The following is a 27,242-nucleotide window of genomic DNA, read 5'->3' on the forward strand; positions in this document are numbered from 1 at the left end:
AAAACCATTAGTAACACACTACGCCGTCATGGATTAAAATCCTGCAGCGCACGCAAGGTCCCCCTGCTCAAGCCAGCGCATGTCCAGGCCCGTCTGAAGTTTGCCAATGACCATCTGGATGATCCAGAGGAGGAATAGGAGAAGGTCATGTGGTCTGAAGAGACAAAATAGAGCTTTTTTGTCTAAACTCCACTCGCCGCGTTTGGAGGAAGAAGAAGGATGAGTACAACCCCAAGAACACCATCCCAACCGTGAAGCATGGAGGTGGAAACATCATTCTTTGGGGATGCTTTTCTGCAAAGGGGAAAGGACAACTGCACCATATTGAGGGGAGGATGGATGGGGCCATGTATTGCGAGATCTTTGCCAACAACCTCCTTCCCTCAGTAAGAGCATTGAAGATGTGTCATGGCTGGGTCTTCCAGCATGACAAGGACCCGAAACACACAGTCAGGGCAACTAAGGAGTGGCTCCGTAAGAAGCATCTCAAGGTCCTGGAGTGGCCTAGCCAGTCTTTTTACCAAATTACCGCACGACAGAACACGTATTCACCCTGCACACCTTAAATGACAAACAAACAAATCAAAACAAAGTCCTCTCATGCTTTGTTGATTTCAGAAAAAGCTTTTGTCTCAATTTGGCATGAGGGTCTGCTATACAAATTGAGGAAAGTGGTGTTGGGGGAAAAACATACAACATTATAACATCCATGTACACAATCAACAAGTTTGTCGATAAAATTGGTTAAAAAAAACACACATTTCTTCCTCAGGGCCGTGGGGTGAGACAGGGATGCAGCTTAAGCCCCACCCTCTTCAATATAAATATATCAACTAATTGGCGAGGGCACGAGAACAGTCTGCAGCACCCGGCCTCACCCTACTAGAATCTGAAGTCAAATGTCGACTGTTTGCTGATGATCTGGAGCTTCTGTCCCCAACAAAGCAGGGCCATCAGCAGCACCTAGATCTTCTGCACAGATTCTGTCAAACCTGGGCCCTGACCTGGGCCCTTTATTTCACTTTTGTTTATTATCTATTTCACTTGCTTTGGCAATGTTAGCATATGTTTCCCATACCAATAAAGCCCTTAAATTGAAATTGAATTGAAATTTGGGGAGAGGGAAAGAGAGAGAGTGATAGAAAGCAGTAATGGGAATGTTTTAACAATGTTGTCTCTCTCCTACAACTACAGACATTAGTCAATTGGTTATGTGGACGAAAGAACTATGTCTGGATTGGTCTGACTGACTCTGTTTCTGAGGGGACCTGGAAATGGGTGGACGACACACCAATGACCACAAAGTAAGACATTAATGAATTCTGTGTCACTATGACATCACTGTCTGGAGGAGTAGGTTGAGAGTGGACAGTCTGATTCTGTATTGTTTCTTCTACAGGTATTGGAACAGTGGACAGCCTGATTCTATGTGTTGTTTATTCTACAGGTATTGGAACAGTGGACAGCCTGATTCTATGTGTTGTTTATTCTACAGGTATTGGAACAGTGGACAGCCTGTTTCTATGTGTTGTTTCTTCTACAGTTATTGGAACAGTGGACAGTCTGATTCTGTGTTGTTTCTTCTACATTTATTATTGGAACAGTGGACAGTCTGATTCTATGTGTTGTTTATTCTACAGGTATTGGAACAGTGGACAGCCTGTTTCTATGTGTTGTTTCTTCTACAGGTATTGGAACAGTGGACAGTCTGATTCTGTGTTGTTTCTTCTACAGGTATTGGAACAGTGGACAGCCTGTTTCTATGTGTTGTTTCTTCTACAGGTATTGGAACAGTGGACAGTCTGATTCTGTGTTGTTTCTTCTACAGGTATTGGAACAGTGGACAGTCTGATTCTGTGTTGTTTCTTCTACATTTATTATTGGAACAGTGGCTGTTTAACAGTCTGATAGCCTTGAGATAGAAGCTGTTTTTCAGTCTCTCAGTCCCAGCTTTGATGCACCTGTACTGACCTCGCCTTCTGGATGATAGCGGGGTGAACAGGCAGTGGTTCGGGTGGTTGATGTCCTTGATGATCTTTATGGCCTTCCTGTAACATCGGGTGGTGTAGGTGTCCTGGAGGGCAGGTAGTTTGCCCCCGGTGATGCGTTGTGCAGACCTCACTACCCTCTGGAGAGCCTTACGGTTGAGGGCGGAGCAGTTGCCGTACCAGGCGGTGATACAGCCCGCCAGGATGCTCTCGATTGTGCATCTGTAGAAGTTCGTGAGTGCTTTTGGTGACAAGCCGAATTTCTTCAGCCTCCTGAGGTTGAAGAGGCGCTGCTGCGCCTTCTTCACGACGCTGTCAGTGTGAGTGGACCAATTCAGTTTGTCTGTGATGTGTATGCCGAGGAACTTAAAACTTGCTACCCTCTCCACTACTGTTCCATCGATGTGGATAGGGGGTGTTCCCTCTGCTGTTTCCTGAAGTCACAATCATCTCCTTAGTTTTGTTGACGTTGAGTGTGAGGTTATTTTCCTGACACCACACTCCGAGGCCCTCACCTCCTCCCTGTAGGCCGTCTCGTCGTTGTTGGTAATCAAGCCTACCACTGTTGTGTCGTCCGCAAACTTGATGATTGAGTTGGAGGCGTGCGTGGCCACGCAGTCGTGGGTGAACAGGGAGTACAGGAGAGGGCTGAGAACGCACCCTTGTGGGGCCCCCGTGTTGAGGATCAGCGGGGAGGAGATGTTGTTGCCTACCCTCACCACCTGGGGGCGGCCCGTCAGGAAGTCCAGTACCCAGTTGCACAGTGCGGGGTCGAGACCCAGGGTCTCGAGCTTGATGACGAGCTTGGAGGGTACTATGGTGTTGAATGCCGAGCTGTAGTCGATGAACAGCATTCTCACATAGGTATTCCTCTTGTCCAGGTGGGTTAGGGCAGTGTGCAGTGTGGTTGAGATTGCATCGTCTGTGGACCTATTTGGGCGGTAAGCAAATTGGAGTGGGTCTAGGGTGTCAGGTAGGGTGGAGGTGATATGGTCCTTGACTAGTCTCTCAAAGCACTTCATGATGACGGAAGTGAGTGCTACGGGCGGTAGTCGTTTAGCTCAGTTACCTTAGCTTTCTTGGGAACAGGAACAATGGTGGCCCTCTTGAAGCATGTGGGAACAGCAGACTGGTATAGGGATTGATTGAATATGTCCGTAAACACACCGCCAGCTGGTCTGCGCATGCTCTGAGGGCGCGGCTGGGGATGCCGTCTGGGCCTGCAGCCTTGCGAGGGTTAACACGTTTAAATGTCTTACTCACCTCGGCTGCAGTGAAGGAGAGACCGCATGTTTTCGTTGCAGGCCGTGTCAGTGGCACTGTATTGTCCTCAAAGCGGGCAAAAAAGTTATTTAGTCTGCCTGGGAGCAAGACATCCTGGTCCGTGACTGGGCTGGGTTTCTTCTTGTAGTCCGTGATTGACTGTAGACCCTGCCACATGCCTCTTGTGTCTGAGCCATTGAATTGAGATTCCACTTTGTCCCTGTACTGACGCTAGCTTGTTTAATAGCCTTGCGGAGGGAATAGCTGCATTGTTTATATTCGGACATGTTACCAGACACCTTGCCCTGATTAAAAGCAGTGGTTCGCGCTTTCAGTTTCACGCGAATGCTGCCATCAATCCACGGTTTCTGGTTTGGGAATGTTTTTATCGTTGCTATGGGAACGACATCTTCGACGCACGCGTTCTAATGAACTCGCACACCGAATCAGCGTATTCGTCAATATTTTCATCTGACGCAATGAAACATGTCCCAGTCCACGTGATGGAAGCAGTCTTGGAGTGTGGAGTCAGCTTGGTCTGACCAGCGTTGGACAGACCTCAGCGTGGGAGCCTCTTGTTTAAGTTTCTGCCTGTAGGCAGGGATCAACAAAATGGAGTCGTGGTCAGCTTTTCCGAAGGGGCGGGGCAGGGCCTTATATGCGTCGCGGAAGTTAGAGTAACAATGATCCAAGGTTTTACCACCCCTGGTTGCGCAATCGATATGCTGATAAAATTTAGGGAGTCTTGTTTTCAGATTAGCTTTGTTAAAATCCCCAGCTACAATGAATGCAGCCTCCGGATAAATGGTTTCCAGTTTGCAAAGAGTTAAATAAAGTTTGTTCAGAGCCATCGATGTGTCTGCTTGGGGGATATATACGGCTGTGATTATAATCGAAGAGAATTCTCTTGGAAGATAATGCGGTCTACATTTGATTGTGAGGAATTCTAAATCAGGTGAACAGAAGGATTTGAGTTCCTGTATGTTTCCTTCATCACACCATGTCTTGTTAGTCATGAGGCATACGCCCCCGCCGCTCTTCTTACCAGAAAGATGTTTGTTTCTGTCGGCGCGATGCGTGGAGAAACCCGTTGGCTGCACCGCATCGGATAGCGTCTTCCCAGTAAGCCATGTTTCCGTGAAGCAGAGAACATTGCAGTCTCTGATGTCCCTCTGGAATGCTACCCTTGCTCGGATTTCATCAACCTTGTTGTCAAGAGACTGGACATTGGCAAGAAGAATGCTGGGGAGTGGTGCGCGATGTGCCCTTGTCCGGAGTCTGACCAGAAGACCGCTACGTTTCCCTCTTTTTCGGAGTCGTTTTCTTGGGTCGCTGCATGCGATCCATTCCGTTGTCCTGTTTGTAAGGCAGAACACAGGATCCGCGTCGCGAAAACATATTCTTGGTCGTACTGATGGTGAGTTGACGCTGATCTTATATTCAGTAGTTCTTCTCGACTGTATGTAATGAAACCTAAGATGACCTGGGGTACTAATGTAAGAAATAACACGTAAAAAAAACAAAAAACTGCATAGTTTCCTAGGAACGCGAAGCGAGGCGGCCATCTCTGTCGGCGCCGGAAGTTAACTGTAGATCTAACATGGAGTCTAGAAGGACTGTTCTCTACTGTATAATAGTAGATCTAACATGGAGTCTAGAAGGACTGTTTTCTACTGTATAATAGTTGATCTAAAATGGAGTCTAGAAGGACTGTTCTCTACTGTATAATAGTTGATCTAAAATGGAGTCTAGGAGGACTGTTCTCTACTATATAATAGTAGATCTAACATGGAGTCTAGAAGGACTGTTCTATACTGTATAATATTAGATTTAACATGGAGTCTAGAAGGACTGTTCTCTACTGTATAATAGTTGATCTAAAATGGAGTCTAGAAGGACTGTTCTCTCTACTGTATAATAGTAGATCTAACATGGAGTCTAGAAGGACTGTTCTCTACTATATAATAGTAGATCTAACATGGAGTCTAGAAGGACTGTTCTCTACTGTATAATAGTTGATCTAAAATGGAGTCTAGAAGGACTGTTCTCTACTGTATAATAGTTGATCTAAAATGGAGTCTAGAAGGACTGTTCTCTACTGTATAATCGTTGATCTAATATAGAGTCTAGAAGGACTGTTCTCTACTATATAATAGTTGATCTAACATGGAGTCTAGAAGGACTGTTCTCTACTGTATAATCGTTGATCTAACATGGAGTCTAGAAGGACTGTTCTCTACTGTATAATCATTGATCTAACATGGAGTCTAGAAGGACTGTTCTCTCTACTGTATAATAGTTGATCCAACATGGAGTCTAGAAGGACTGTTCTCTCTGCTGTATCATATAATCTCTAAGACTGATCATGTTAATGTACTATGTATCAGGTTTCAGTTAAGACCCATGTGCCGTACACTTACGCAATGTAGTCGTTTTGCCCCCTAGTTTCAAGAGGTTAGACCCATGTGCCGTACACTTACGCAATGTAGTCGTTTTGCCCCCTAGTTTCAAGAGGTTAGACCCATGTGCCGTACACTTACGCAATGTAGTCGTTTTGCCCCTAGTTTCAAGAGGTTAGACCCATGTGCCGTACACTTACGCAATGTAGTCGTTTTTGCCCCTAGTTTCAAGAGGTTAGACCCATGTGCCGTACACTTACGCAATGTAGTCGTTTTGCCCCCTAGTTTCAAGAGGTTAGACCCATGTGCCGTACACTTACGCAATGTAGTCGTTTTGCCCCCTAGTTTCAAGAGGTTAGACCCATGTGCCGTACACTTACGCAATGTAGTCGTTTTGCCCCCTAGTTTCAAGAGGTTAGACCCATGTGCCGTACACTTACGCAATGTAGTCGTTTTGCCCCCTAGTTTCAAGAGGTTAGACCCATGTGCCGTAGACTTACCCAATGTAGTCGTTTTGCCCCCTAGTTTCAAGAGGTTAGACCCATGTGCAGACGGTGTAGAGGAAACAATGTTTATTGTAACAACAGGGGCAGGCAAACAACAGGTCATGGTGAGGCAGGGGTCGATAATCTAGAGTAGTGAGGCCAAGGTACAGGACGGCAGGCAGGCCCAGGGTCAGGTCAGGTATAGGTCGGTAATCCAGAGTGGGGGCAAAGATACAGGACGGCAGGCAGGCCCAGGTTCAGGTCAGGACAGACAGGGGTCAAAACCAGGAGGTTGAGAAAAGAGAGCCTGGAAAAAGCAAGGGCTCAGACACTAAACGCTGGTAGTCTTGAACAAACAAGATGACCTGGCACAGACAGATAACACAGGTATAAATACCCAGGGGATAATTGGGGAAGATGGGCGACACCTGGAGGGGGGTGGAGAAAAGCACAAGGACAAAGTGAAACAGATCAGGGCGTGACACTATATGTGTTTTACAAACACACACACACACACACACACACACACATACATACATACATACATACATACACACATACACACACACACAAACACACAAACACACATTGAAAAGCACCAATGCACATAACCCGCCCACCTGAGAATCTGCTTTTCAGCCATCTATTTCCTGTGTTTCAGGTTTGCAAAATCCATGTCAATCTCTCTATTAATGGTGATTTTAGCATGTACATCATGGTGGGGAAACTCAACAACTCATAAAATATCAACTGAAAATGTAGTTTATACACAATGTTTGAAAACTATGTGACATCAATTAACGGCAAAACATTTTTATAAATGATTATATTTTTTGTTGTTGTTGCTAATCTGGTGAGTCCCTGAATGACAGGTTGTCACTACTCTGGATTGATCCATTTAATTTTACTCCTGAGACTCTTTCATTCGCTTGTGTCGTTTTTTAGTTGACCTGTCAAAGGCTACATTTTAGTCTGGGACTTAACGCACCGTCTCGACACTTTCATCATGAGAAAGAGAAGAAAGATACATTTATTCTGATCGGTGTTCATTTTGAGCAAATGAGGTGAGATAAGGGAGGTAAAGGCAAAAAAAGGCCATGGTGGCAAAGTAAATACAATATAGCAAGTAAATCACTGGAATGGTAGATTTGCAGTGGAAGAATGTGCAAAGTAGAAATAAAAATAATGGGGTGCAAAGGAGCAAAATAAATAAATAAATAAAATAAATACAGTAGGGAAAGAGGTAGTTGTTTGGGCTAAATTATAGATGGGCTATGTACAGGTGCAGTAATCTGTGAGCTGATCTGACAGTTGGTGCTTAAAGCTTGTGAGGGAGATAAGTGTTTCCAGTTTCAGAGATTTTTGTAGTTCGTTCCAGTCATTGGCAGCAGAGAACTGGAAGGAGAGGCGGCCAAAGAAAGAATTGGTTTTGGGGGTGACTAGAGAGATATACCTGCTGGAGCGTGTGCTACAGGTGGGACAAGCTATGGTGACCAGCGAGCTGAGATAAGGGGGGACTTTACCTAGCAGGGTCTTGTAGATGACATGGAGCCAGTGGGTTTGGCGACGAGTATGAAGGGAGGGCCAGCCAACGAGAGTGCACAGGTCGCAATGGTGGGTAGTATATGGGGCTTTGGTGACAAAACGGATTGCACTGTGATAGACTGCATCCAATTTGTTGAGTAGGGTATTTGAAGCTATTTTGTAAATGACATCGCCGAAGTCGAGGATTGGTAGGATGGTCAGTTTTACAAGGGTATGTTTGGCAGCATGAGTGAAGGATGCTTTGTTGCGAAATAGGAAGCCGATTCTAGATTTAACTTTGGATTGTAGATGTTTGATGTGGGTCTGGAAGGAGAGTTTACAGTCTAACCAGACACCTAGGTATTTGTAGTTGTCCACGCATTCTAAGTCAGAGCCGTCCAGAGTAGTGATGTTGGACAGGCGGGCAGGTGCAGGTAGCGATCGGTTGAAGAGCATGCATTTAGTTTTACTTGTATTTAAGAGCAATTGGAGGCCACGGAAGGTGAGTTGTATGGCATTGAAGCTTGCCTGGAGGGTTGTTAACACAGTGTCTAAAGAAGGGCTAGAAGTATACAGAATGGTGTCGTCTGCGTAGAGGTGGATCAGAGTCTCACCAGCAGCAAGAGTGACATCATTGATGTATACAGAGAAGAGAGTCGGTCCAATAATTGAACCCTGTGGCACCCCCATAGAGACTGCCAGAGGTCCGGACAGCAGACGCTCCGATTTGACACACTGAACTCTATCAGAGAGGTAGTTGGTGAACCAGGCGAGGCAATCATTTGAGAAACCAAGGCTGTCGAGTCTGCCGATGAGGATGTGGTGATTGACAGAGTCGAAAGCCTTGGCCAGATCAATGAATACGGCTGCACAGTAATGTTTCTTATCAATGGCGGTTAAGATATCGTTTAGGACCTTGAGCTTGGCTGAGGTGCACTCATGACCAGCTCTGAAACCAGATTGCATAGTAGAGAAGGTATGGTGAGATTCGAAATGGTCGGTAATCTGTTTGTTGACTTGGCTTTCGAAGACCTTAGAAAGGCATGGTAGGATAGATATAGGTCTGTAGCAGTTTGGGTCAAGAGTGTCCCCCCCTTTGAAGAGGGGGATGACCGCAGCTGCTTTCCAATCTTTGGGAATCTCAGACGACACGAAAGAGAGGTTGAACAGGCTAGTAATAGGGGTGGCAACAATTTCGGCAGATAATTTTAGAAAGAAAGGGTCCAGAAGATAAACGTTTTCCCAAACACAAAGTGGTTAACTCCACCCTGCTACCATGAAAATACTTTCACTCTTCCACCTAAAAACGTGTGAATGCAAGCATTTCACGAGACTCTGCCTCAAAACCTAATGTCTACTTGGCCCACCACTCCACCCTGGACTTGAATAGCCTTTACGACCAGGTCCACCTCTACAAGGCAGGAATCCCAACTTTTTCCAGGACCCTGAAGGACGTCACCCTCAACCGTAGCCCCATCACCTCCCACAGGAGCAACAGAGCAACGGACAACCTGCCCAGACCAGCGAGACACCCTCCAAGACCTGCAAGACCCCCTCCTGAAGTACCTGCACCAATAGAACCCACATCAAGAGGACCTCCACCTAGACCAGAGCATCACCAGCCACACCCCAACAAGCTAAGACCACCCCAAGCAAACACTGGCCACACTCTATATTGCCCCTCCCCCATATTAGACCTGTGCCCTTCCTGTCCACCCCATGCCCCCCGCCTCTGCTGCAAGGACCTCAACAGGCCTTTAGGCCTCAACAGGCCTAAAGACCTGGTATAGAGGAGATGGACCAACTGGTTGCCCTCTAGGTTACAGAGAGATGGTAGACCCATCCACCAAACCACCAGGTGTAAGATCTGGTATAGAGGAGATGGACCCACTGGTTGCCCTCTAGGTTACAGAGAGATGGTAGTCCCATCCACCACACTACCAGGTGGGTGGTATAGAGGAGATGAACCCACTGGTTCCCCTCTAGGTTACAGAGAGCTGGTAGTCCCATCCACCAAACTACCAGCTGTGAAACCTGGTATAGAGGAGATTTACACACTGGTTGCCCTTTAGGTTACAGAGAGCTGGTAGTCCAGTTCACCAGGACTCCCCAGACACACCCCTTATTACTAGTGAAGGGAGGAATTACATACAGGACTCCCCAGACACACCCCTTATTACTGGTGAAGGGAGGAATTACATACAGGACTCCTCAGACACACCCCTTATTACTAGTGAAGGAAGGGAGGAATTACACACATGACTCCCTAGACACACCCCTTATTACTGGTGAAGGAAGGGAGGAATTACATACAGGACTCCTCAGACACACCCCCTTATTACGGGTGAAGGAAGGTAGGAATTACATACAGGACTCCTCAGACACACCCCCTTATTACTGGTGAAGGGAGGAATTACATACAGGACTCCTCAGACACACCCCTTATTACTAGTGAAGGAAGGGAGGAATTACACACATGACTACCCAGACACACCCCTTATTACTAGTGAAGGGAGGAATTACACACAGGACTCTCCATACACACCCCTTATTACTGGTGAAGGAAGGGAGGAATTACATACAGGACTAATCAGACACACCCCTTATTACTGGTGAAGGGAGGAATTACATACAGGACTCCTCAGACACACCCCCTTATTACGGGTGAAGGAAGGTAGGAATTACATACAGGACTCCTCAGACACACCCCCTTATTACTGGTGAAGGGAGGAATTACATACAGGACTCCTCAGACACACCCCCTTATTACGGGTGAAGGAAGGTAGGAATTACATACAGGACTCCTCAGACACACCCCCTTATTACTGGTGAAGGGAGGAATTACATACAGGACTCCTCAGACACACACCCTTATTATGGGTGAAGGAAGGTAGGAATTACATACAGGACTCCTCAGACACACCCCCTTATTACTGGTGAAGGGAGGAATTACATACAGGACTCCTCAGACACACCCCTTATTACTGGTGAAGGAAGGTAGGAATTACATACAGGACTCCCCAGACACACACCCTTATTACTGGTGAAGGGAGGAATTACATACAGGACTCCTCAGACACACCCCTTATTACTGGTGAAGGAAGGTAGCAATTACATACAGGACTCATAAGACACACCCCTTATTACTGGTGAAGGAAGGTAGCAATTACATACAGGACTCATAAGACACACCCCTTATTACTGGTGAAGGAAGGTAGGAATTACATACAGGACTCCTCAGACACACCCCTTATTACTGATGAAGGAAGGTAGGAATTACACACAGGACTCCCCAGACACACCCCTTATGACTGGTGAAGGAAGGTACCAATTACATACAGGACTCATAAGACACACCCCTTATTACTGGTGAAGGAAGGAATTACATACAGGACTCCTAAGACACACCCCTTATTACTGGTGAAGGAAGGGAGGAATTACACACAGGACTTCCCAGACACACCCCTTATTACTGGTGAAGGAAAGTAGGAATTACATACAGGACTCCTAAGACACAACCCTTAATACTGGTGAAGGGAGGAATTATATACAGGACTCTCAGACACACCCCTTATTACGGGTGAAGGAAGGTAGGAATTACATACAGGACTCCTCAGACACACCCCCTTATTACTGGTGAAGGGAGGAATTACATACAGGACTCCTCAGACACACCCCTTATTACTGGTGAAGGAAGGTAGGAATTACATACAGGACTCCCCAGACACACACCCTTATTACTGGTGAAGGGAGGAATTACATACAGGACTCCTCAGACACACCCCTTATTACTGGTGAAGGAAGGTAGCAATTACATACAGGACTCATAAGACACACCCCTTATTACTGGTGAAGGAAGGTAGCAATTACATACAGGACTCATAAGACACACCCCTTATTACTGGTGAAGGAAGGTAGGAATTACATACAGGACTCCTAAGACACACCCCTTATTACTGGTGAAGGAAGGTAGGAATTACATACAGGACTCCTCAGACACACCCCCTTATTACGGGTGAAGGAAGGTAGGAATTACATACAGGACTCCTCAGACACACCCCCTTATTACTGGTGAAGGGAGGAATTACATACAGGACTCCTCAGACACACCCCTTATTACTGGTGAAGGAAGGTAGGAATTACACACAGGACTCATAAGACACACCCCTTATTACTGGTGAAGGAAGGTAGGAATTACATACAGGACTCCCCAGACACACACCCTTATTACTGGTGAAGGGAGGAATTACATACAGGACTCCCCAGACACACCCCTTATTACTGGTGAAGGAAGGTAGCAATTACATACAGGACTCATAAGACACACCCCTTATTACTGGTGAAGGAAGGTAGGAATTACATACAGGACTCCCCAGACACACCCCTTATTACTGGTGAAGGAAGGGAGGAATTACATACAGGACTCCCCAGACACACCCCTTATTACTAGTGAAGGGAGGAATTACACACAGGACTCCCCAGACACACCCCTTATTACTGGTGAAGGGAGGAATTACATACAGGACTCCTTAGACACACCCCTTATTACTAGTGAAGGAAGGAATTACATACAGGACTCCCCAGACACACCCCTTATTACTAGTGAAGGGAGGAATTACACACAGGACTCCCCAGACACACTACTTATTACTAGTGAAGGGAGGAATTACACACAGAACTCCCCAGACACACCCCTTATTACTGGTGAAGGGAGGAATTACATACAGGACTCCTCAGACACACCCCTTATTACTGGTGAAGGAAGGTAGGAATTACATACAGGACTCTTAAGACACACCCCTTATTACTGGTGAAGGAAGGTAGGAATTACATACAGGACTCCTCAGACACACCCCTTATTACTGGTGAAGGGAGGAATTACACACATGACTCCTCAGACACACCCCTTATTACTAGTGAAGGGAGGAATTACACACAGGACTCCTCAGACACACCCCTTATTACTGATGAAGGAAGGTAGGAATTACACACAGGACTCCCCAGACACACCCCTTATTACTGGTGAAGGAAGGTAGCAATTACATACAGGACTCATAAGACACACCCCTTATTACTGGTGAAGGAAGGTAGGAATTACATACAGAACTCCTAAGACACACCCCTTATTACTGGTGAAGGAAGGGAGGAATTACATACAGGACTCCCCAGACACACCCCTTATTACTGGTGAAGGAAGGAATTACATACAGGACTCCCCAGACACACCCCTTATTACTGGTGAAGGGAGGAATTACATACAGGACTCCTCAGACACACCCCTTATTATTAGTGAAGGAAGGAATTACATACAGGACTCCCCAGACACACCCCTTATTACTAGTGAAGGGAGGAATTACACACAGGACTCCCCAGACACACCCCTTATTACTAGTGAAGGGAGGAATTACACACAGGACTCCTCAGACACACCCCTTATTACTGGTGAAGGAAGGGAGGAATTACATACATGACTCCCCAGACACACTCCTTATTACTGGTGAAGGAAGGGAGGAATTACACACACGACTCCTCAGACACACCCCTTATTACTGGTGAAGGGAGGTAGGAATTACATACAGGACTCCTCAGACACACCCCCTTATTACTGATGAAGGGAGGAATTACATACAGGACTCCTCAGACACACCCCCTTATTACGGGTGAAGGAAGGTAGGAATTACATACAGGACTCCTCAGACACACCCCCTTATTACTGGTGAAGGGAGGAATTACATACAGGACTCCTCAGACACACCCCTTATTACTGGTGAAGGAAGGTAGGAATTACATACAGGACTCCCCAGACACACACCCTTATTACTGGTGAAGGGAGGAATTACATACAGGACTCCTCAGACACACCCCTTATTACTGGTGAAGGAAGGTAGCAATTACATACAGGACTCATAAGACACACCCCTTATTACTGGTGAAGGAAGGTAGCAATTACATACAGGACTCATAAGACACACCCCTTATTACTGGTGAAGGAAGGTAGGAATTACATACAGGACTCCTAAGACACACCCCTTATTACTGGTGAAGGAAGGTAGAATTACATACAGGACTCCTCAGACACACCCCTTATTACTGGTGAAGGAAGGGAGGAATTACATACAGGACTCCCCAGACACACCCCTTATTACTAGTGAAGGGAGGAATTACACACAGGGACTCCCAGACACACCCCCTTATTACTGGTGAAGGAGGAATTACATACAGGACTCCTCAGACACACCCTTATTACTAGTGAAGGAAGGAATTACATACAGGACTCCCCAGACACACCCTTATTACTAGTGAAGGGAGAATTACACACAGGACTCCCCAGACACACCCCTTATTACTAGTGAAGGGAGGAATTACACACAGGACTCCTCAGACACACCCCTTATTACTGGTGAAGGAAGGGAGGAATTACATACATGACTCCCCAGACACACTCCTTATTACTGGTGAAGGAAGGGAGGAATTACACACAGTACTCCTCAGACACACCCCTTATTACTGGTGAAGGGAGGAATTACACACATGACTCCCCAGACACACCCCTTATTACTAGTGAAGGGAGGAATTACACACAGGACTCCTCAGACACACCCCTTATTACTAGTGAAGGGAGGAATTACACACAGGACTCCTCAGACACACCCCTTATTACTAGTGAAGGGAGGAATTACATACAGGACTCCTCAGACACACCCCTTATTACTAGTGAAGGAAGGAATTACATACAGGACTCCCCAGACACACCCCTTATTACTAGTGAAGGGAGGAATTACACACAGGACTCCCCAGACACACCCCTTATTACTAGTGAAGGGAGGAATTACACACAGGACGCCTCAGACACACCCCTTATTACTGGTGAAGGAAGGGAGGAATTACATACATGACTCCCCAGACACACCCCTTATTACTAGTGAACGGAGGAATTACACAGGACTCCTCAGTCACACCCCTTATTACTGGTGAAGGAAGGGAGGAATTACATACATGACTCCCCAGACACACTCCTTATTACTGGTGAAGGAAGGGAGGAATTACATACAGGACTCCTCAGACACACCCCCTTATTACTGGTGAAGGGAGGAATTACATACAGGACTCTCAGACACACCCCTTATTACGGGTGAAGGAAGGTAGGAATTACATACAGGACTCCTCAGACACACCCCTTATTACTGGTGAAGGGAGGAATTACATACAGGACTCCTCAGACACACCCCTTATTACTGGTGAAGGAAGGTAGGAATTACATACAGGACTCCCCAGACACACACCCTTATTACTGGTGAAGGGAGGAATTACATACAGGACTCCTCAGACACACCCCTTATTACTGGTGAAGGAAGGTAGCAATTACATACAGGACTCATAAGACACACCCCTTATTACTGGTGAAGGAATGTAGCAATTACATACAGGACTCATAAGACACACCCCTTATTACTGGTGAAGGAAGGTAGGAATTACATACAGGACTCCTAAGATACACCCCTTATTACTGGTGAAGGAAGGTAGGAATTACATACAGGACTCCTCAGACACACCCCTTATTACTGATGAAGGAAGGTAGGAATTACACACAGGACTCCCCAGACACACCCCTTATTACTGGTGAAGGAAGGTAGCAATTACATACAGGACTCATAAGACACACCCTTATTACAGGTGAAGGAGGAATTACATACAGGACTCCTAAGACACACCCCTTATTACTGGTGAAGGAAGGAGGAATTACACACAGGACTTCCCAGACACACCCCTTATTACTGGTGAAGGAAAGTAGGAATTACATACAGGACTCCTAAGACACAACCCCTTAATACTGGTGAAGGGAGGAATTATATACAGGACTCCTCAGACACACCCCTTATTACGGGTGAAGGAAGGTAGGAATTACATACAGGACTCCTCAGACACACACCCTTATTACTGGTGAAGGAGGAATTACATACAGGACTCCTCAGACACACCCCATTATTACGGGTGAAGGAAGGTAGGAATTACATACAGGACTCCTCAGACACACCCCCTTATTACTGGTGAAGGGAGGAATTACATACAGGACTCCTCAGACACACCCCTTATTACTGGTGAAGGAAGGTAGCAATTACATACAGGACTCATAAGACACACCCCTTATTACTGGTGAAGGAAGGTAGGAATTACATACAGGACTCCCCAGACACACACCCTTATTACTGGTGAAGGGAGGAATTACATACAGGACTCCCCAGACACACCCCTGATTACTGATGAAGGAAGGTAGGAATTACATACAGGACTCCCCAGACACACACCCTTATTACTGGTGAAGGGAGGAATTACATACAGGACTCCTCAGACACACCCCTTATTACTGGTGAAGGAAGGTAGCAATTACATACAGGACTCATAAGACACACCCCTTATTACTGGTGAAGGAAGGTAGCAATTACATACAGGACTCATAAGACACACCCCTTATTACTGGTGAAGGAAGGTAGGAATTACATACAGGACTCCTAAGACACACCCCTTATTACTGGTGAAGGAAGGTAGGAATTACATACAGGACTCCTCAGACACACCCCTTATTACTGGTGAAGGAAGGGAGGAATTACATACAGGACTCCCCAGACACACCCCTTATTACTAGTGAAGGGAGGAATTACACACAGGACTCCCCAGACACACCCCTTATTACTGGTGAAGGGAGGAATTACATACAGGACTCCTCAGACACACCCCTTATTACTAGTGAAGGAAGGAATTACATACAGGACTCCCCAGACACACCCCTTATTACTAGTGAAGGGAGGAATTACACACAGGACTCCCCAGACACACCCCTTATTACTAGTGAAGGGAGGAATTACACACAGGACTCCTCAGACACACCCCTTATTACTGGTGAAGGAAGGGAGGAATTACATACATGACTCCCCAGACACACTCCTTATTACTGGTGAAGGAAGGGAGGAATTACACACAGGACTCCTCAGACACACCCCTTATTACTGGTGAAGGGAGGAATTACACACATGACTCCCCAGACACACCCCTTATTACTAGTGAAGGGAGGAATTACACACAGGACTCCTCAGACACACCCCTTATTACTAGTGAAGGGAGGAATTACACACAGGACTCCTCAGACACACCCCTTATTACTAGTGAAGGGAGGAATTACATACAGGACTCCTCAGACACACCCCTTATTACTAGTGAAGGAAGGAATTACATACAGGACTCCCCAGACACACCCCTTATTACTAGTGAAGGGAGGAATTACACACAGGACTCCCCAGACACACCCCTTATTACTAGTGAAGGGAGGAATTACACACAGGACTCCTTAGACACACCCCTTATTACTGGTGAAGGAAGGGAGGAATTACATACATGACTCCCCAGACACACCCCTTATTACTAGTGAACGGAGGAATTACACAGGACTCCTCAGTCACACCCCTTATTACTGGTGAAGGAAGGGAGGAATTACATACATGACTCCCCAGACACACTCCTTATTACTGGTGAAGGAAGGGAGGAATTACACACAGGACTCCTCAGACACACCCCCTTATTACTGGTGAAGGGAGGAATTACATACAGGACTCCTCAGACACACCCCCTTATTACGGGTGAAGGAAGGTAGGAATTACATACAGGACTCCTCAGACACACCCCCTTATTACTGGTGAAGGGAGGAATTACATACAGGACTCCTCAGACACACCCCTTATTACTGGTGAAGGAAGGTAGGAATTACATACAGGACTCCCCAGACACACACCCTTATTACTGGTGAAGGGAGGAATTACATACAGGACTCCTCAGACACACCCCTTATTACTGGTGAAGGAAGGTAGCAATTACATACAGGACTCATAAGACACACCCCTTATTACTGGTGAAGGAAGGTAGCAATTACATACAGGACTCATAAGACACACCCCTTATTACTGGTGAAGGAAGGTAGGAATTACATACAGGACTCCTAAGACACACCCCTTATTACGGGTGAAGGAAGGTAGGAATTACATACAGGACTCCTCAGACACACACCCTTATTACTGGTGAAGGGAGGAATTACATACATGACTCCCCAGACACACTCCTTATTACTGGTGAAGGAAGGGAGGAATTACACACAGGACTCCTCAGACACACCCCCTTATTACTGGTGAAGGGAGGAATTACATACAGGACTTCTCAGACACACCCCCTTATTACGGGTGATGGAAGGTAGGAATTACATACAGGACTCCTCAGACACACCCCCTTATTACTGGTGAAGGGAGGAATTACATACAGGACTCCTCAGACACACCCCTTATTACTGGTGAAGGAAGGTAGGAATTACATACAGGACTCCCCAGACACACACCCTTATTACTGGTGAAGGGAGGAATTACATACAGGACTCCTCAGACACACCCCTTATTACTGGTGAAGGAAGGTAGCAATTACATACAGGACTCATAAGACACACCCCTTATTACTGGTGAAGGAAGGTAGCAATTACATACAGGACTCATAAGACACACCCCTTATTACTGGTGAAGGAAGGTAGGAATTACATACAGGACTCCTAAGACACACCCCTTATTACTGGTGAAGGAAGGTAGGAATTACATACAGGACTCCTCAGACACACCCCTTATTACTGATGAAGGAAGGTAGGAATTACACAGGACTCCCCAGACACACCCCTTATTACTGGTGAAGGAAGGTAGCAATTACATACAGGACTCATAAGACACACCCCTTATTACAGGTGAAGGAGGGAATTACATACAGGACTCCTAAGACACACCCTTATTACTGGTGAAGGAAGGAGGAATTACACACAGGACTTCCCAGACACATCCCTTATTACTGGTGAAGGAAAGTAGGAATTACATACAGGACTCCTAAGACACAACCCCTTAATACTGGTGAAGGGAGGAATTATATACAGGACTCCTCAGACACACCCCCTTATTACGGGTGAAGGAAGGTAGGAATTACATACAGGACTCCTCAGACACACACCCTTATTACTGGTGAAGGGAGGAATTACATACAGGACTCCTCAGACACACCCCATTATTACGGGTGAAGGAAGGTAGGAATTACATACAGGACTCCTCAGACACACACCCTTATTACTGGTGAAGGGAGGAATTACATACAGGACTCCTCAGACACACCCCTTATTACTGGTGAAGGAAGGTAGCAATTACATACAGGACTCATAAGACACACCCCTTATTACTGGTGAAGGAAGGTAGGAATTACATACAGGACTCCCCAGACACACCCCTTATTACTAGTGAAGGGAGGAATTACACACAGGACTCCTCAGACACACCCCTTATTACTAGTGAAGGGAGGAATTACACACAGGACTCCTCAGACACACCCCTTATTACTGATGAAGGAAGGTAGGAATTACACACAGGACTCCCCAGACACACCCCTTATTACTGTTGAAGGAAGGTAGTAATTACTTACAGGACTCCGAAGACACAACCCCTTACTACTGGTGAAGGAAGGTAGGAATTACACACAGGACTCCCCAGACACACCCCTTATTACTGGTGAAGGGAGGAATTACACACAGGACTCCCCAGACACACCCCTTATTACTGGTGAAGGAAGGTAGGAATTACATACAGGACTCCCCAGACACACCGCTTATTACTGGTGAAGGAAGGGAGGAATTACATACAGGACTCCCCAGACACACTCCTTATTACTGGTGAAGGAAGGGAGGAATTACACACAGGACTCCTCAGACACACCCCCTTATTACTGGTGAAGGGAGGAATTACATACAGGACTCCTCAGACACACCCCCTTATTACGGGTGAAGGAAGGTAGGAATTACATACAGGACTCCTCAGACACACCCCCTTATTACTGGTGAAGGGAGGAATTACATACAGGACTCCTCAGACACACCCCTTATTACTGGTGAAGGAAGGTAGGAATTACATACAGGACTCCCCAGACACACACCCTTATTACTGGTGAAGGGAGGAATTACATACAGGACTCCTCAGACACACCCCTTATTACTGGTGAAGGAAGGTAGCAATTACATACAGGACTCATAAGACACACCCCTTATTACTGGTGAAGGAAGGTAGGAATTACATACAGGACTCCTCAGACACACCCCTTATTACTGATGAAGGAAGGTAGGAATTACACACAGGACTCCCCAGACACACCCCTTATTACTGGTGAAGGAAGGTAGCAATTACATACAGGACTCATAAGACACACCCCTTATTACAGGTGAAGGAGGGAATTACATACAGGACTCCTAAGACACACCCCTTATTACTGGTGAAGGAAGGAGGAATTACACACAGGACTTCCCAGACACACCCTTATTACTGGTGAAGGAAAGTAGGAATTACATACAGGACTCCTAAGACACAACCCTTAATACTGGTGAAGGGAGGAATTATATACAGGACTCCTCAGACACACCCCTTATTACGGGTGAAGGAAGGTAGGAATTACATACAGGACTCCTCAGACACACACCCTTATTACTGGTGAAGGGAGGAATTACATACAGGACTCCTCAGACACACCCCATTATTACGGGTGAAGGAAGGTAGGAATTACATACCGGACTCCTCAGACACACCCCCTTATTACTGGTGAAGGGAGGAATTACATACAGGACTCCTCAGACACACCCCTTATTACTGGTGAAGGAAGGTAGCAATTACATACAGGACTCATAAGACACACCCCTTATTACTGGTGAAGGAAGGTAGGAATTACATACAGGACTCCTAAGACACACCCCTTATTACTGGTGAAGGAAGGTAGGAATTACACACAGGACTCCCCAGACAAACCCCTTATTACTGGTGAAGGAAGGTAGCAATTACATACAGGACTCATAAGACACACCCCTTATTACAGGTGAAGGAGGGAATTACATACAGGACTCCTAAGACACACCCCTATTACTGGTGAAGGAAGGGAGGAATTACACACAGGACTTCCCAGACACACCCCTTATTACTGGTGAAGGAAAGTAGGAATTACATACAGGACTCCTAAGACACAACCCCTTAATACTGGTGAAGGGAGGAATTATATACAGGACTCCTCAGACACACCCCCTTATTACGGGTGAAGGAAGGTAGGAATTACATACAGGACTCCTCAGACACACACCCTTATTACTGGTGAAGGGAGGAATTACATACAGGACTCCTCAGACACACCCCATTATTACGGGTGAAGGAAGGTAGGAATTACATACAGGACTCCTCAGACACACACCCTTATTACTGGTGAAGGGAGGAATTACATACAGGACTCCTCAGACACACCCCTTATTACTGGTGAAGGAAGGTAGCAATTACATACAGGACTCATAAGACACACCCCTTATTACTGGTGAAGGAAGGTAGGAATTACATACAGGACTCCCCAGACACACACCCTTATTACTGGTGAAGGGAGGAATTACATACAGGACTCCCCAGACACACCCCTGATTACTGATGAAGGAAGGTAGGAATTACACACAGGACTCATAAGACACACCCCTTATTACAGGTGAAGGAGGGAATTACATACAGGACTCCTAAGACACACCCCTTATTACTGGTGAAGGAAGGGAGGAATTACACACAGGACTTCCCAGACACACCCCTTATTACTGGTGAAGGAAAGTAGGAATTACATACAGGACTCCTAAGACACAACCCCTTAATACTGGTGAAGGGAGGAATTATATACAGGACTCCTCAGACACACCCCCTTATTACGGCTGAAGGAAGGTAGGAATTACATACAGGACTCCTCAGACACACACCCTTATTACTGGTGAAGGGAGGAAATACATACAGGACTCCTCAGACACACCCCATTATTACGGGTGAAGGAAGGTAGGAATTACATACCGGACTCCTCAGACACACCCCCTTATTACTGGTGAAGGGAGGAATTACATACAGGACTCCTCAGACACACCCCTTATTACTGGTGAAGGAAGGTAGCAATTACATACAGGACTCATAAGACACACCCCTTATTACTGGTGAAGGAAGGTAGGAATTACATACAGGACTCCTAAGACACACCCCTTATTACTGGTGAAGGAAGGTAGGAATTACATACAGGACTCCTCAGACACACCCCTTATTACTGATGAAGGAAGGTAGGAATTACACACAGGACTCCCCAGACACACCCCTTATTACTGGTGAAGGAAGGTAGCAATTACATACAGGACTCATAAGACACACCCCTTATTACAGGTGAAGGAGGGAATTACATACAGGACTCCTAAGACACACCCCTTATTACTGGTGAAGGAAGGGAGGAATTACACACAGGACTTCCCAGACACACCCCTTATTACTGGTGAAGGAAAGTAGGAATTACATACAGGACTCCTAAGACACAACCCCTTAATACTGGTGAAGGGAGGAATTATATACAGGACTCCTCAGACACACCCCCTTATTACGGGTGAAGGAAGGTAGGAATTACATACAGGACTCCTCAGACACACACCCTTATTACTGGTGAAGGGAGGAATTACATACAGGACTCCTCAGACACACCCCATTATTACGGGTGAAGGAAGGTAGGAATTTACATACCGGACTCCTCAGACACACCCCCTTATTACTGGTGAAGGGAGGAATTACATACAGGACTCCTCAGACACACCCCTTATTACTGGTGAAGGAAGGTAGCAATTACATACAGGACTCATAAGACACACCCCTTATTACTGGTGAAGGAAGGTAGGAATTACATACAGGACTCCTAAGACACACCCCTTATTACTGGTGAAGGAAGGTAGGAATTACATACAGGACTCCTCAGACACACCCCTTATTACTGATGAAGGAAGGTAGGAATTACACACAGGACTCCCCAGACACACCCCTTATTACTGGTGAAGGAAGGTAGCAATTACATACAGGACTCATAAGACACACCCCTTATTACAGGTGAAGGAGGGAATTACATACAGGACTCCTAAGACACACCCTTATTACTGGTGAAGGAAGGAGGAATTACACACAGGACTTCCCAGACACACCCCTTTATTACTGGTGAAGGAAAGTAGGAATTACATACAGGACTCCTAAGACACAACCCCTTAATACTGGTGAAGGGAGGAATTATATACAGGACTCCTCAGACACACCCCCTTATTACGGGTGAAGGAAGGTAGGAATTACATACAGGACTCCTCAGACACACACCCTTATTACTGGTGAAGGGAGGAATTACATACAGGACTCCTCAGACACACCCCATTATTACGGGTGAAGGAAGGTAGGAATTACATACAGGACTCCTCAGACACACACCCTTATTACTGGTGAAGGGAGGAATTACATACAGGACTCCTCAGACACACCCCTTATTACTGGTGAAGGAAGGTAGCAATTACATACAGGACTCATAAGACACACCCCTTATTACTGGTGAAGGAAGGTAGGAATTACATACAGGACTCCCCAGACACACACCCTTATTACTGGTGAAGGGAGGAATTACATACAGGACTCCCCAGACACACCCCTGATTACTGATGAAGGAAGGTAGGAATTACACACAGGACTCATAAGACACACCCCTTATTACAGGTGAAGGAGGGAATTACATACAGGACTCCTAAGACACACCCCTTATTACTGGTGAAGGAAGGGAGGAATTACACACAGGACTTCCCAGACACACCCCTTATTACTGGTGAAGGAAAGTAGGAATTACATACAGGACTCCTAAGACACAACCCCTTAATACTGGTGAAGGGAGGAATTATATACAGGACTCCTCAGACACACCCCCTTATTACGGCTGAAGGAAGGTAGGAATTACATACAGGACTCCTCAGACACACACCCTTATTACTGGTGAAGGGAGGAATTACATACAGGACTCCTCAGACACACCCCATTATTACGGGTGAAGGAAGGTAGGAATTACATACCGGACTCCTCAGACACACCCCCTTATTACTGGTGAAGGGAGGAATTACATACAGGACTCCTCAGACACACCCCTTATTACTGGTGAAGGAAGGTAGCAATTACATACAGGACTCATAAGACACACCCCTTATTACTGGTGAAGGAAGGTAGGAATTACATACAGGACTCCTAAGACACACCCCTTATTACTGGTGAAGGAAGGTAGGAATTACATACAGGACTCCTCAGACACACCCCTTATTACTGATGAAGGAAGGTAGGAATTACACACAGGACTCCCCAGACACACCCCTTATTACTGGTGAAGGAAGGTAGCAATTACATACAGGACTCATAAGACACACCCCTTATTACAGGTGAAGGAGGGAATTACATACAGGACTCCTAAGACACACCCCTTATTACTGGTGAAGGAAGGGAGGAATTACACACAGGACTTCCCAGACACACCCCTTATTACTGGTGAAGGAAAGTAGGAATTACATACAGGACTCCTAAGACACAACCCCTTAATACTGGTGAAGGGAGGAATTATATACAGGACTCCTCAGACACACCCCCTTATTACGGGTGAAGGAAGGTAGGAATTACATACAGGACTCCTCAGACACACACCCTTATTACTGGTGAAGGGAGGAATTACATACAGGACTCCTCAGACACACCCCATTATTACGGGTGAAGGAAGGTAGGAATTACATACAGGACTCCTCAGACACACACCCTTATTACTGGTGAAGGGAGGAATTACATACAGGACTCCTCAGACACACCCCTTATTACTGGTGAAGGAAGGTAGCAATTACATACAGGACTCATAAGACACACCCCTTATTACTGGTGAAGGAAGGTAGGAATTACATACAGGACTCCCCAGACACACACCCTTATTACTGGTGAAGGGAGGAATTACATACAGGACTCCTCAGACACACCCCTTATTACTGGTGAAGGAAGGTAGCAATTACATACAGGACTCATAAGACACACCCCTTATTACTGGTGAAGGAAGGTAGGAATTACATACAGGACTCCTAAGACACACCCCTTATTACTGGTGAAGGAAGGGAGGAATTACACACAGGACTTCCCAGACACACCCCTTATTACTGGTGAAGGAAAGTAGGAATTACATACAGGACTCCTAAGACACAACCCCTTAATACTGGTGAAGGGAGGAATTATATACAGGACTCCTCAGACACACCCCCTTATTACGGGTGAAGGAAGGTAGGAATTACATACAGGACTCCTCAGACACACACCCTTATTACTGGTGAAGGGAGGAATTACATACAGGACTCCTCAGACACACCCCATTATTACGGGTGAAGGAAGGTAGGAATTACATACAGGACTCCTCAGACACACACCCTTATTACTGGTGAAGGGAGGAATTACATACAGGACTCCTCAGACACACCCCTTATTACTGGTGAAGGAAGGTAGCAATTACATACAGGACTCATAAGACACACCCCTTATTACTGGTGAAGGAAGGTAGGAATTACATACAGGACTCCCCAGACACACACCCTTATTACTGGTGAAGGGAGGAATTACATACAGGACTCCCCAGACACACCCCTGATTACTGATGAAGGAAGGTAGGAATTACACACAGGACTCCCCAGACACACCCCTTATTACTGGTGAAGGAGAGTAGGAATTACTTACAGGACTCCGAAGACACAACCCCTTACTACTGGTGAAGGAAGGTAGGAATTACACACAGGACTCCCCAGACACACCCCTTATTACTGGTGAAGGGAGGAATTACACACAGGACTCCCCAGACAGACCCCTTATTACTGGTGAAGGAAGGTAGGAATTACATACAGGACTCCCCAGACACACCGCTTATTACTGGTGAAGGAAGGGAGGAATTACATACAGGACTCCCCAGACACACTCCTTATTACTGGTGAAGGAAGGGAGGAATTACACACAGGACTCCTCAGACACACCCCCTTATTACTGGTGAAGGGAGGAATTACATACAGGACTCCTCAGACACACCCCCTTATTACGGGTGAAGGAAGGTAGGAATTACATACAGGACTCCTCAGACACACCCCCTTATTACTGGTGAAGGGAGGAATTACATACATGACTCCTCAGACACACCCCTTATTACTGGTGAAGGAAGGTAGGAATTACATACAGGACTCCCCAGACACACACCCTTATTACTGGTGAAGGGAGGAATTACATACAGGACTCCTCAGACACACCCCTTATTACTGGTGAAGGAAGGTAGCAATTACATACAGGACTCATAAGACACACCCCTTATTACTGGTGAAGGAAGGTAGCAATTACATACAGGACTCATAAGACACACCCCTTATTACTGGTGAAGGAAGGTAGGAATTACATACAGGACTCCTCAGACACACCCCTTATTACTGATGAAGGAAGGTAGGAATTACACACAGGACTCCCCAGACACACCCCTTATTACTGGTGAAGGAAGGTAGCAATTACATACAGGACTCATAAGACACACCCCTTATTACAGGTGAAGGAGGGAATTACATACAGGACTCCTAAGACACACCCCTTATTACTGGTGAAGGAAGGGAGGAATTACACACAGGACTTCCCAGACACACCCCTTATTACTGGTGAAGGAAAGTAGGAATTACATACAGGACTCCTAAGACACAACCCCTTAATACTGGTGAAGGGAGGAATTATATACAGGACTCCTCAGACACACCCCCTTATTACGGGTGAAGGAAGGTAGGAATTACACACAGGACTCCCCAGACACACCCCTTATTACTGGTGAAGGAAGGTAGCAATTACATACAGGACTCATAAGACACACCCCTTATTACTGGTGAAGGAAGGTAGGAATTACACACAGGACTTCCCAGACACACCCCTTATTACTGGTGAAGGAGAGTAGGAATTACTTACAGGAGTCCGAAGACACAACCCCTTACTACTGGTGAAGGAAGGTAGGAATTACACACAGGACTCCCCAGACACACCCCTTATTACTGGTGAAGGGAGGAATTACACACAGGACTCCCCAGACACACCCCTTATTACTGGTGAAGGAAGGTAGGAATTACATACAGGACTCCCCAGACACACCGCTTATTACTGGTGAAGGAAGGGAGGAATTACATACAGGACTCCTAAGACACACCCCTTATTACTGGTGAAGGAAGATAGGAATTACATCCAGTACTCCCCAGACACACCCCTTATTACTGGTGAAGGAAGGTAGCAATTACATACAGGACTCATAAGACACACCCCTTATTACTGGTGAAGGAAGGTAGGAATTACACACAGGACTTCCCAGACACACCCCTTATTACTGGTGAAGGAGAGTAGGAATTACTTACAGGAGTCCGAAGACACAACCCCTTACTACTGGTGAAGGAAGGTAGGAATTACACACAGGACTCCCCAGACACACCCCTTATTACTGGTGAAGGGAGGAATTACACACAGGACTCCTCAGACACACCCCTTATTACTGGTGAAGGGAGGAATTACACACAGGACTCCCCAGACACACCCCTTATTACTGGTGAAGGTAGGAATTACATACAGGACTCCCCAGACACACCCCTTATTACTGGTGAAGGTAGGAAT

Source organism: Oncorhynchus nerka, unplaced genomic scaffold (genome assembly GCF_034236695.1).
Source record: "Oncorhynchus nerka isolate Pitt River unplaced genomic scaffold, Oner_Uvic_2.0 unplaced_scaffold_969, whole genome shotgun sequence".
In the NCBI taxonomy this organism is placed as follows: domain Eukaryota; kingdom Metazoa; phylum Chordata; class Actinopteri; order Salmoniformes; family Salmonidae; genus Oncorhynchus; species Oncorhynchus nerka.